General features: G+C 51.0%; 1 protein-coding gene across 4 annotated transcripts in view; it reads right to left on the bottom strand.

The window, feature by feature from the left end:
- The window catches only part of MID2 (midline 2), a 73,849-nt gene that overhangs the window by 45,549 nt on the left and 15,007 nt on the right, over positions 1–13,293 (bottom strand). The window lies entirely within an intron of this gene.

Here is a 13,293-nt window from a genome sequence, read left to right on the forward strand (position 1 = left end):
CAGCTTCCTTGCCGGGGATGCCACCGAGCGATGTTGGAGCTGGTTTTGTTGATAATTTATGAGACAATTTATTTCAATGATGCGCTTGACTGCAACACCCCACCGGGGGCTGCCTGTTACCAGCGGGCTGAAGGAGTGCCAGGACTCACCGAAGAAGCTGCCGGAATGGATAAAACATGGGAATATAGGATAAAACATGGGAATATAGGATAAAACATGGGAATATAGGATAAAACATGGGAATATAGGATGCAAAGTGGGAGGCGGTGGGACAGGAGGGTACGGCAGGCTCTGAAGTACTTTCAGACCAGCAGCTTCCTGAGCTGAGGAACGCATCGGGACTGGTTCTGGAGCAATCGCAGTGGTGAAGGAGAGACAGAGCTGGACACTTAGCAATAACCCAAAGGAAAATCGAACCTGGGAACACCTCCTGGCCGGTGCGGGCAGCTTGCTGCCCTGCAGACGTCCCGCTTGGCACTTCCCTCACCACGCACCGCGGCACCAAGCGCTCTGCATCACCCAGCGCCGCAGCAGCACGATGCGTTGCAGTTCGCAGCGGGGATGGAGCCCGCAGCCAGCAGCTTCAGGAGAAGCCATCCCACGCCAGGAACAAGAGGAGAGACCAAGTGCAGCCACGTCCAACCACAAGCTTTGCATCAAGAGAAGCAAAGAGATGCTCTCCTCCTTCCCTCACACAGCCCCGGGGTACAGGGACGAGGGCACGGGGTGCAAGCACAGAAACGCTCTCAGCTTGAAACGGGGCTGCTGGTCCTTCCCTCCTCTCTGCAAGGGTTTCTCCTCGCAAGGCTCTGAGCTCCTGCAGCCTCCAGCAAACAATGGCCCCGTTTCTCTGCTCCTTGCCCGTCCTCAACCTCTTTGCAGGTGACATCTCCAGGAGATGCTGAGCTGCAGCCCACAAGGGCCGTGGTGCACAGCCCAGGTCTCAACTCTGCCTAAAACACCCCTATACAGGCCTGGCACCGCTGGTAACGATTTACCATCCCTACAGGCTCCCGTGGCCACAGCGGCACAAACGCACGTGTGCACTGCATTAATTAAGCCTGACTGGAATATGGAATAACTCAGCATCTGCCTGATGCAAAACCCTCAACTTGCATGTCCTCAGACCAGAATTCAGACACAAAATGAAATGGAAACAAAATAAAAATGGGAAAAAAAAATATGATTAAGCTCCAGAGTTCAATAAGCGATATGTTTAATTGCTAATGTGAGTTTGGGATTTTTCTTTTTTTAAGATTTCTGCCAGCACAGCTGGTGTCATCCTCTACTACCCAGAGAGCAGCAAACAGATTGCAGGAGAATATTCATTCTCTCGCTGTGCTTTCTGTGGAAAAAAAAAAAAAAAAGATCAAAGAATTGAAAAACCTTCTGGTAATTTTTTTTCCCCCTCTGTTTTCCAACTGGTCCCAAACATATTTCCTGCTGGGACTGACAAGGAACAACGTCAAATTAAAAAAAATCACAGCTTTGAGAACTGAGGGGCATTTGATGAAACAGAAAGACTCGTTTTTAAGCCAGGGACCATCCGGACGGGTTTGAGCTCTCCTGGCCACTGCTAAAGATATGCCCCGGTGAACAGTCGGATGCTTGGGCTTCACAATATGAGGGCTCGGCAGCATTGTGGGCACAGAGGGGTCCCGCCAGCCTTGACCCACTGAGATGGAGTCCTTGGGGTTGGACCTGCCTTCTGCACCTTCCTCCCAGTCCTAAAACGGAACAGTATTTTATTCCAAGTGGCTGTGCAACATCTGGGCATCCCTTGGGGCTGCTTCTGGCTGGGTTGGGGTCAATGGGACGTGATTTCCCTGGTGTGATGGGGGCAGCATCCTGCCCAAGAAATGCTGGAGCAGCACCGTGGGGACAGCGGCTTGCTGGTGCCCACACCACGTCCCCACAATGCCAGGGCACCGTGGTGGCACCAACACTCCAACCCAGAAGAGGGTGAAGAAGCACCCAAAGGCACTTGTGCTCGCTGCGATGCCGATGCCATCCCTGCCGCTGCAGATGGAGGCATCTGGGATGACCTTGGAAGTCAAGATGCTGATTTACTCCCCTTTGAGTCTATTAGGAACCACGGGCCAGCAGCATGGGGAGCCTGATGCATTTTGACAAATTCCCAGGGCGTGTGTCTCATCTCCCTTTTCATCTGGAGGAACGCGTGAACAAACCAGTTAGGTCCGGGGGCTCGGCGAGCTGGAGTAAAATGCTACAGGAAGAGCCAGGATGCACAGACCGCTCTGTCGTCAGAATCCTAAATTACCCCCTCTCTTCTTATGACTTTTAAGATTAAAGCAAATAACTAATTAAAAATAAATAAATAAATAAAACCACAGTTCTAAACAACTCTTCCAGAGCTCCAGCACTGGGAGAAGAACTCCAGCCCCCAAAACTGAGCGGGAATGGAAAGATAACTGAAATGGATATGAAACTTCTTTTATTCTGATGCGCCACAAACAGCTGGCATTTAGCTGGGCGGGAGGGACTGCCCAGGGAGGACTGCCAGAGCATCCACACATGCACGCATCCACACGTGCACTTGGGCGCACGGGGAGGACCTCCAGGTACAGCTGCTGCCTTGTGACAACACGATGGAAAGCAACCCCAAAGGTCTCCACACCCAACAAACAAAATAAGACCGTCTTTGCCTTTTTTTTTCCTTTTTTTTGGAGCTGACAACAAATGACTCAAAGAGGTGGGAAGCCTCCTGCTCTCCAGCGGGCCTCCTGCGTGCCAGCACTTCTGTGCTTCACCTCCAGAAAGGTGAACAGCCAAGACTTTAAGACAAAAAGTTGAGACAGCAAATCATTAACAGCACATAATGTTTAGTCGTAAAGCTGACAACTCCATTTGAAAGCAAGGTAAAGGAAAATCAATAGCTCTTCCCTGCACAGCTGAGCTCCGAGCTCAGGAGACCACGTTGCCCTTCAGCAGCAGCTTATCTCAGCCGCTTCCTGTCTTTCAAATGCCAATCTAACGCAGCGCGGCTTTAGAGCTGGGAAACTGAGGCAGAGCAAAGAAGAATTTGCAAGCGAGGACTGGGAGGCTGAATCACAAGAAGTTGTTTTAGGGGGACTGCAGGAGAAGGCAGCGTCCAGCTTGCACGTTGCCAGGAATGGGGGCCTAGGACAGCATCCACACCTACAACCGGAAGAAATTAACATCGTTAACCTTGGCAAAGGTTAAGTTCTTCCCCCTACTCAAGAGTCTCGTCAAGGCAACAGGAAGGAAGGGATGCCTCCTCCGGGCTGCGGTGCCAGATGTCACCTCCTCGCGCCCAGCCCCTGCTGGGGCAGGACCCCAGCACCCATCCTGGTGCCAGCAGCGGCTCTGCTCGCTCCAGGGGCAATCCAGACCCCCATGTCGGGAGCAGAGAAGCCGTGACAGGAGACGGAGCAGCACAGCGATTCACAGCTCACGCTTCATGCTCCAAACCGCCTGTCTTTCACAGCGGCAAAGACCTTACAGCTAATTTCCTCAGCGAACGCTTGTCAGATCAAAGCGCAGCAAGACGAAAAAGCTGAGCCAGCCGCTGCTTCGTGAGAACCGATTTAAGCTGCTCGAATGGCTCTTGCTCACATCTTGCACAGCTGCTTTTCAGGTAGGCTGCAAGTGGTGGAGAGGCACTGGCCAGAAGAACAGCCCCACACGCACGGAAACCCTGCGCTGCCTCCTCCAGCCAACACAGGGCAGATGCTCAGCAAATGGGTCAAGTGGCTTTTATGATTTTATTTTTTTTTTCACGATAGAGCTTCAGCTGAGACCTGCGAGCTTCACGTGCAAAGGGACGGATGGTGCTGGGATGATCTAACAAGTTCCAGAGCCAGGTGTCCCAGCGAGCAGATCGCTTTCTGCAACCTTTGCAGCAGGTCGTGGTCTCACTGATGGATGCGCCAGCAGCACCAGCAAAGCACGGGAGGAGGGCACTGCCTGAGGTGCGAGTTCAAGCAGCAAAGCCAACGGGGCTTGAGGAGCCTCTCCTCTGCCACCAGAGCGTGCCCACGGCCCAGCAGCTGCCACCCACCATGGCCACATCGCCTCTGTGCCCGAGGACACCCAGCAGAACAGTGAAAACCACGATGCCTCTGCCACCTCCCAGCTATGCCCCCGCACCCCATGGACATGTAAATAACCTGCAGCGTTTGTCCTCGCCTCAGAACGAAGTCGGTAGCTCAGGCTGCAAACAGAATTCCCAACACAGGCACCTCTCCATCCAAGCCTCTTTCCCCGTGACACCTGAGCATCTCTCTGTTTTCCAACCCACTTAGCTTCCCATGGAGGAACCAAGTATATGAAGTTTCTGGTAAAAGAGATTTTTTTCAGAAGCAAGGTGTGGCTTAAAAGAAAACTGAGGGCTTTAACTGAGTTATTAGTCTCATAAAACGCTAGCACTCCCGGTACACCACTACAGGGCTTATGGCTTTGCAGGACCCTCACCCTGTTTTATGCCCACAGATGCTGACGAGAAGGTCCACCTTTAAACTTGCACACCCAATAAACCCACAAGCCCCCATCCAATGTTAATACAAATGGTTCCACACACCAGTTATCTGGGAAGAACACCACTTTCAGCAGTATTGAAGTACTTAGGGTAAGTTATTTTGAGATAAGCCTTTACAAACACATGATAGAAAGAGCTTTCCTTGTTGTTAAACCCCATGCTGCAGACACCCTTTGCCCTGCTACTCTGAAACAATGCTCATGAAAATGTCTCCTTCACAGGGCCGCGAGAGCTTCGGGCAGGACATAATTCATTCCTTGGGAGGCCAACAAAGGGGCATTTTTCAAGGCTTTTAAATTGTAGTCTGGATTTTTACAGCTCACGCCACCACAAACGTCAGGCAATCACCAGGATGCGGAGCTGCAGCGGAAGCATCTCTTTCACCCCCTGACCTTTATTTCCAAACCATCACCATTTTATGTATATATATTAAAAAAAAAGCCCAAACAGCACACATAGAAGGACAACCCGTGCACGTTTTCTCTTGGACCTCTTCTGACACCAGATGTTTGGTTCCCAAAAGCCCCCTTAGAGGAGCACGGAAGGAATCCGGATTTATTGCTTTGGCACATCCTTCACGACACACGCCTTTTTGCACATTATTTCCTGAGCTTATCCTGTAAATCAGTGATGCCCATATGAGTGGAGGGGGCTCCAGCAGGCTGCATATCAGGCCATTTTTAAAAACTGAAATGCCAAATCTGGGCCCCCGAGGAGCAGATTTGCTTCAGGAGCCACGGAGCACCGTGCGCCGCACCACCACCATGCGGGACGGTCGCGCAACCTTGTCCCACAGCCAGTTGGCTACCGAAGCAAGCAAGCTGCGTCAGAAAATCCAGGCTTCCTTTGAGCACTGCGTTCTCTGCCCCTGAAGGGAGGGGTGCTGGCGCGTGGAGGACGGATGGGAGGCCCGGCCAGGCGCTTTTCAGCCTGAAGCACTGAAAAGGCTCCTGGAGGCTCCATCCAAGGGAGATGGCCTGCCAGCTCTGCTCGCGCACCTCGCCCTCCTCCAGCTGCGCTTGGAAAGGGCTGCACTTGGGATGCAGACAATTCATCCGACAGCTTTCCCAGGTGGAAAAGTCATTTAATGCTCAGAGAGTCCATGGCCACCCGTGGGACGGGAGCATGCGCCAGCCTCGCCTGCTTGTGTCACCTCGCTGCAGGAGCCCCGGGTCCTGCAGGCTGGTGGGACACAGGTGGCAGCACTAGATATCCCTCCAGGAGTGTTTTTTGGGCTGGAACCCTCCCCAAAGAAAAGGAATTCAACAGGTAGGAGCAGAAGAGACACCCAATCCGTACCTTAGAGAGAGGGCTGATGAGAAACCTCTCTGCTCGTCACACCCGAGACTCACTTTGCTCCCAGCACTGACCACCGTGCCAACCCAGTGCCATCACCCACCCCGTGGCGGTGCTGTCAGCACCTGACACAGAAGACGCATGCTTATGTTACACCACAGCATCATCTGGGCAGGACATTCTGTAAGGACGGGGCTCTCCAAACACTACGGACGTTTGGACTGGCCCACGAGGAGCTCAGCAGAACAAGAGAGGTGCAAGGATTTGTGCATCTGGAGGCCAGCTCGAGAGATTTTGCTTTCCTCGTTGTGGACATACCTGCTTATGAAGACCAAAACAAGGTGGGCCAAGAAGTGCAAAGTAGGAACCAGTGCCCTCCAGGGACCCGTTGTGGAAGAACAGAGCAGGAACCCTGAAGATCTCCTGCCTCATGGTCTCATGGTCCCAAGATCCTTTTCCAGCCCCAACACAGAAGGATTTCTATCAGCACACACTCAGCACACACTCTGCTGTTGTACATTCACTTCTACAAAAGGGCACGTTAAACACACGCTGATTGGATATTCAAATTAGATATATTTTTTTAAAGCATGTCAGCCATCATGGTAAAATTACTTAATAACACCTGTAAGCCTATTTAAGGGTTTAATGGGATAATAATAGCATATTCAGCATCTCAGAGCATGACTTCAAGCCTACTAAGAAATTCATACGCCGCTCGCCCAAGCGCACACAACCAATTCTCCAAATTACTTAAAGACACCGAGCATTCCCAGGACACGTTTTCCAAGCAAGCGTACGCGCTGCAAATAGCTGAGCGCAGCCCTAACGAGAGCCTGCGCCTTCCCTATCGCACGCTGCGCGTAATTAACCGAGCCACGCTAATTCATGCTCTGAATATTCATTATAACCCCGTAACGCCACACATCCTGAATATTAAGCGACATCCGCTCGGGGCAGGACTATCAGAAAGAGGGATCACCCCCCGTGACAGATTTGAGGCCGTGGAGCTGAGGGTGCACCAGGGAGGATGCAGGGACCCTGGGAGACGCGAACCGCAGCGTGAGGCTGCCAAAAATGCCGGCCAGGGCTTGGGGGGAGGCATGGGAATGTGACAGACCACAGGGCATTGCCAGTGTGAGCTCCAGTATGTGAGATTAAAGCACGAAGCAAAGAGTGGAGAAGCTGGAGTAAAATCTCTGAAAAAAAGAGGAAAAAAGGGTAGGGGCAGCGCGAGCTTGCTGGCAGCAGGAGCACTGCGAAACAGCCGAGAATAAATGGCCTCAGACACTGTCCCACCTTTGGGCAAGGCTCAGAGCTGCCAGGAGCAAAACCAGCTCACAGAAACCCGAGGCAACCCCACACCACTAAACACCTTCTATGGGAGGTGGGATTACACTAAAATTTTCATGTTTCAAAGAAAACCTATTCATGTAGAACTGAAGCAGCGGAAGTTCAGCTCCACGCCCTTACAGCCATCATCAGACAGAAGCCTTGAAAAGATAACAGCTTGCAATTGTTTCAGGAAACAAAAGTGCCTGTTCCAGGGAGGAAAACGCCTGCAAGCCCCCGAGTCTTCCCTGAAATAGTTCCTATTTCAGAGAGCCAGCGGCAGGGTGGGGAGAGAAGAAGCAGGGCTAAACAGAAATTTAGAAACTGCAAAACACAAATGTGAAGCCTCCAAAGAGACATTACAGAAAACTATAGCATGAAAGCATCTGTATTGTTAACAAACCTGTTGACAGAGGAGAAAATATATCTGTTAAATCACATGACAAGGAACGCATGCAACAAAGATTAGGGTTGATGGGAACGTCAATTGTCTTGAAAAACTACAGGGCCGTAGCTCAAGGACTGGCACAGACTTGTTTCAGCTGGGAAAAAAGTATTATGTATTAGAGATTATTCCCCCGTCCAGAAATAGAAAATTCAACTGCTAAACCTGTCATCTCTCGCATAAGCCTGTTTGATGGGCACCACGCCACCGCCCCAGCTGCAGGAGAAGCCAGCTGCAAAAGCCAAGGCTGGACTTTGCACGTGCCTAAGACCCATTTTTTTTTTCCTTTTTTTTCTTTTTTTCTTTTTTTCAGTTTGACCACATTATTCCAGGCCCAGAGCAACACGATGGAGCTGCGCAAAACAGCACCAGGAGCGAAGCCCACAGGGAGGGACAGCCCACCGGGTGACACCCCCAGAAGCCACCTACGCACCTGCTGGCCCTGGGCCACCACGACACCGCTCACCCGATGTTTTGCTGATCCTTTTCATGTCTCTCCTCCTGCAGCCCAGGGAAAGGTCCCCTCTCAAGGAAGGTGAGACCCAGAGACTTATTTCTGTTCTTTATGTACAGACGCTCTCCAAACACCAAAAATTTGGGGGATTTGGGTTTTGGGGCTTTGAGCAAGAAGACATTCCCACAGAGCCATAAAACCCAAGTTCTGCCAAGTGAAAATATTGTTCAGCTGAAGGTGAAGCGTGCTCCCCGCTCCTTCGTACCAGCACAAACCTTTCCCCTCCGGGCAGGAAATCCTGCGTGTCCCGTGCCCCCCAGCCCATGCATGGGGCACGAGCGGTGCTTTCCCACAAATTATTCCCACCTAACTAATTGCCATCTAGGAGTCGATCACCACGAGGCAGGAAGTTAAGCAGGAATTTAATACCTAACGAACCGGAGCGGCCACAGTCGTACAATTTAACGCGCTCATAAATTTCTCGTTTCTAATTTACCAGCGCAACGGCTTCTGCCAAAAAACCTCCCTGTCCTCCTTCAGCAACTTGGAAGGGTTTTCGCCTCTGCTTAGCACCGCAACCCGTGCTCTGCTTGAACTGGAAACGATGCTCTCCAAGCCTCTTCTGATGACTGCCTATGCCGGTGCCTTGCCAGCAGCCCAGAGGGCAGCGCTAATTAAAATTAAGGCAAAGCACCGTGGCAAGCACTACTTACGTGGAGAACAGGGGACAGCACCGGGAGGTTCGTGGTGTCCCCACAAGTGAGGTTTGCTCTGAGCTACCCCTGCCCTCACCCTCGCATCCGAGTGCAAACACGATCCACGCAGGCTCAGTACCGTTGCGTTGCAGGTGGCAAAAGGGCCCTTCGCTGAAGCAGCCCCTTTTGCCTATTCCTTGTGCTTTCAGAGGCACATCTGAGGCATTGCTGCTGCAGCACTGGAGGCTCTCCGAGGCCTCAGGCTGGGGAGAAGCTGAGATGAGGCAGGATGAGACGATGCGTCTTGCTTCTTCCACAGCTCGGGCCTGCCGTCCTGCAGGACGCCAAGGCAGGAGGTGAATCCTCTAGCTGCTCCCAGCCACAGAGCTGCTCTAGGTCCTGGCGGCTGGGGAGACCGCAGCAACCTGATTTGGCTGGAAGTGAACACGGTCCTGGAAAAAGCAGGAGATTGATCTAGCCAACGCAGTTTTCCAGGCCTGCTATCTCAGGACCTGTAATTGCTTACTTAAACATAAATTAACTAAAAAATCCAAACTCTGCCCAAAAAGCTGATGGCTGGGAAAGAAAACCAAGGAGCCCAGCGCTCAGGGCTGATTCAAGGTCCTGGCGCCCAACAAAGGATCAGTAACGAAACAGCGACCAACACTTTCTGCACTGACGGAAAATTTAAACTGGGAGCTACATCAGACACCAGAGCGTGTGTATTGATCCCTTTCCCACTGCAGTGTAAAGAAGCCAGGAAAATTTTGTATTTCCATATGATCCATGCTCCACAGGTAAGCGTGTGCCTGCAGCACGCATCAATTGTGTGTTTTTGGCAAATCCAAGCAAAACTGTGCTGGCAGCCTGGGATGGATGGATCGGGAAGATGATGGTGATTTGCTCGGGAGCCTCATCCACCCGCATCACCCCACGCCAGGCCAGCTCGGAAGCAAGGCTTTGCATCTCCTTCTCTAAGCAGGTGTTGGGCAGACGCAGACCCAAAAAAGATCTGCTTCAGGGGAAGGAGCTCATCGCTGCCACACAGCCAGAGGTTTGGGTTTCCCTTTGTTTGCTGGTAGCAGCCCCCCACCTTCTGTGTAGGAGTCGCAGCAATCACAACGTTAACCCTCGCTCTCAGCCAGCTCCTTTCCGCATGTGGGAAAACGAGAAAAATAAAAGCCAACCATAGGTATATAAATGTATAAAATTCAGTTTAGCCCCGTGGCAGTACAGTAAATTATAAATTAAGCAGCGATCTTGGTGACTCACACAGCGCAAGTGAGAACACGTTCCCTGGTCCCGAGGCGAAGAAGTCTTACATTGCAGCACCAAGGAAGGTTTCTTCCCCTCATTCTTTCTACCCCACCGCTCTCTGAAGAGCCTTGGAATAACTATCAGCTTTCTGCATACAATTTGTCTAGCACGGGGGTTTGTTTATTATTTTTTAAACTTCATCACACTGACACTAACCCACTGGAGGCAGCGCACCTGTATGAAGCATAACAGGAGATGCGATTATTCTCCTCCTTTAGCAGAGAGCAGATAAGAAAGTGTTACTATATATATATATTTAAATATTTTTTTTTGCTGTTCCCAGTGTGTCGGTCAATGGAAACCTCAGCAACGGCCCTTAGCTGGTTCCCGCAAAGGGAACAGATCAGATGCAGAAGCAAAGCAGCGAATAATTTACGGCAAAATCCTTTTTCTGAAACTCTTTCCGCTGCAGAGCTGTCCGGAGCTCACAAACCAAATCCTTTTTCGCTGCGACCTCTCTCGCTGCGCCGTGGTGACCCCACGCCCGGCCCCGGCTGGGTGGCAGCCAGCGCACGGGACAGGGCAGCACAATGCGGGGATGACTGTAATTACGGGCTTCGAGGCATCTCGATTTATAATTGGCGGAGATTTTTTTTACTCAACTGATAACGTGCTGCTGTCCTAGGCGTTTGCTTTATCTAGGTCAAGCCGGTTGCTTTGCGCTTAATCTATGCCCATTTTTAATTTGATTTTTAATGCTGATTTTTCAGCCAGTGAGACAAAGTGATGGACACCTTTACAGTCAGCATCCCACCCCTTCCTGAATGTGCAGAGAGGGGAAAACAAGCATCGAGCCCCTGCATTTTGACTACTTGTAGCCAAGCTGGTGCACCTGGAGCACCACAGGCATGCGCTGCCTCCTGGGCCCGGGCAGCAGAGGCAGCTCCGTAAGGGGAGCTGCAAGAGGAGAAAGGACAGGGAAAGCCTTCAAGAACCTGCGGAGCAAGAACTATACCTAAAAGCAACATGCCTTGTGCAGGCAGAGTGGTATAAACAAGTGGACTTAAAGATGCATGGAACAAAAAACCTGACCTGGCAACGTTGCAAGCAATGCAGCAGTTGCAGGCTTGGGGCAGGGAGCAGCCTGGGCACCGGTGCTCAGCATCTGCCCCAGCACCAACCAACAACCCCAAGAGCAGCACAGGTCCCTGCTCTCCCAGGTAGCACTCAGAACTGAAACACTTCAGGATTTAACAACAACAACAAAAAGTACAGTTTTCAGGCACTTAGCTCTTCTAAACAAGGAAAAAAAAATCCCCAACCAAAGCCTTTTTGTGGAAAGCAGTCCTTTTGACAGAATAATTTGCTCCAATTTTCCTTTTTTTTTTTTTTTTTAAATCTGAAAGGTGTTTCCAACTAGCTCGAGCAATGTGATCGAAGCCAGAAAACAAGAGCAATCGCTTGCTGTTCAATGCCCAAGAGCTCCATGGATGCTCGAGAGCAGCCTGGCTTCAGTGCTCACTGACGGACAGCTCACGAGAGCAAGGAGGGGGCAAAGCGACAGGGTTAGGAGAGCAGAGAGCAGCCAGCAAGGATTCCCAGTATTTCCAGGAAGAACCAGCAACGGACTCAACCACGGTGAAAAGTATAGACTGAGGATGTACGAAGATGAGGACAAAATGCAGCTGCAAATATTGACTCTGATTTTAAAGCTTGCTGGCACGCTCGCTATTGATCCCGTGCTGCTCCTGCACCGGAGGTAGAGCATCAGGAGAGAAGGCATCAGAAAAAAAGCACAACTCTGCCAAACCAGGCACTACAGACTGATAACCACGTAGTAGTTGTGCCTTGCAAACCAGATCCCTGCAGAAATTAAATAGCAACAGACGCAAAAAGAGGCAAAAGAAGTTTCCACCGCGCGTCATTTAGTTACAAAATGAACCATCCCCAGTGTGCCAGTGCATTTAAAGACATGTGGAAGCACTGGTCAATGTGGTTTGATTTTCTGTGCTTTGCAGCTTATTACATTAAGAGATTTAAGACCACAGCCAAGGATGCAGCTTGGACAAGGCATCTCTTCCTGTGTAGACGAAGGCTGTGCAGCTAATTTTGCATTCTCACAAGCAGCAAAACGTTCATCCCTCTTAGTTCGGCTCAGCAGGCAGAGATGCAGCTTTGCATTTCAGACTTTCATTTATTTGCTTTATGCCTCACATTTCAAGAAACGGACCAGCTATTTGCAGCACTGCATTCAGGAGGGAAACTTTCTGCTGGGGAAGTGTTATCCTGGAGTCATCCTGCCCCGGGTGCTCATCCGGAGCAGGGGGATGCTCACACCCCACATCCATCCCCAGTGGGCCTCCAGTCCTCACCTAGGGCAATCCCCACCCACTAAAGGGCACGCAAGAGGAAGAGGGAGGCTGACTGCAGGGGAGAAGGAGGACAACAAGGCATCTTCCCCCAAAAAACAGCTCCTCCACGTCAGGGAATGAGGCAGCTGCTGCTCCTACCAGCATCGCGGCCGCACTCTTGGCAGTGCCCGAAGGGCGAGCTGTGCAGGACGAGCAGCACAGGAGGAGTGTTCATAGCAGAGAGAGCAGAGGAGAGCTTCCCTCCTTGTCCAAAACCACTTAAGGCTGTTATTCAAACAGGAAAAAAAAAAAAAGAAAAAAAAAAGATGTCTTGGCAACCTGCAAAAGCTTGGCTTTTTGGCAACCTGCAAAAGCTTGGCTGGTTGAAGAAGCAATTCGTTGTCGGGGGTTTTGTCTTCAGATGAGCTTGCCTGGCTAGCTGACATGGGGGGAAATATTAAAAGGGTTTAATTTCTGTCCCCAAGTCTTACTGCATACAAACATACATGGTCCTTTCTTTCTAGGGTTTCCAACTTGCTAATTGAGACGTTTCCTCATGGAAAAAGAATGTTCTGACCCGAGGAGCGCTCTGCTGGCGCTGCGTCCCGAGCAGGGGAAGCTCCGGTGAGGCACAGCACGAAGACAGGACGGGCATGCCGGCAAGCACCACGCTGCATTGCTGGGCGAGTCGCGTTGGGTTTGGGAGCTGCGAGGAAAGGGCAGGTGGAAACCCAACCGGGAAACAGCTCAGGGTAAACTCAACATCTAGAAAGACTGATGGCTGGAGAGAAATCTTTTTTCTTTTCTTTTTAAAACAATCCAGCCTGCACACAAGAAGTCTTCTCAATTTTTGCTGGTGATAGAACTATTTCTTCTGCCCTCAGAAAACACAAGAGCAGAGAAATCGATTTTGTCTAAAAGCATTAACAAGACAAAGAGCCAAG

This window comes from Anser brachyrhynchus (genome assembly GCF_964034855.1).
Source record: "Anser brachyrhynchus genome assembly, chromosome: 13".
In the NCBI taxonomy this organism is placed as follows: Eukaryota; Metazoa; Chordata; class Aves; order Anseriformes; family Anatidae; genus Anser; species Anser brachyrhynchus.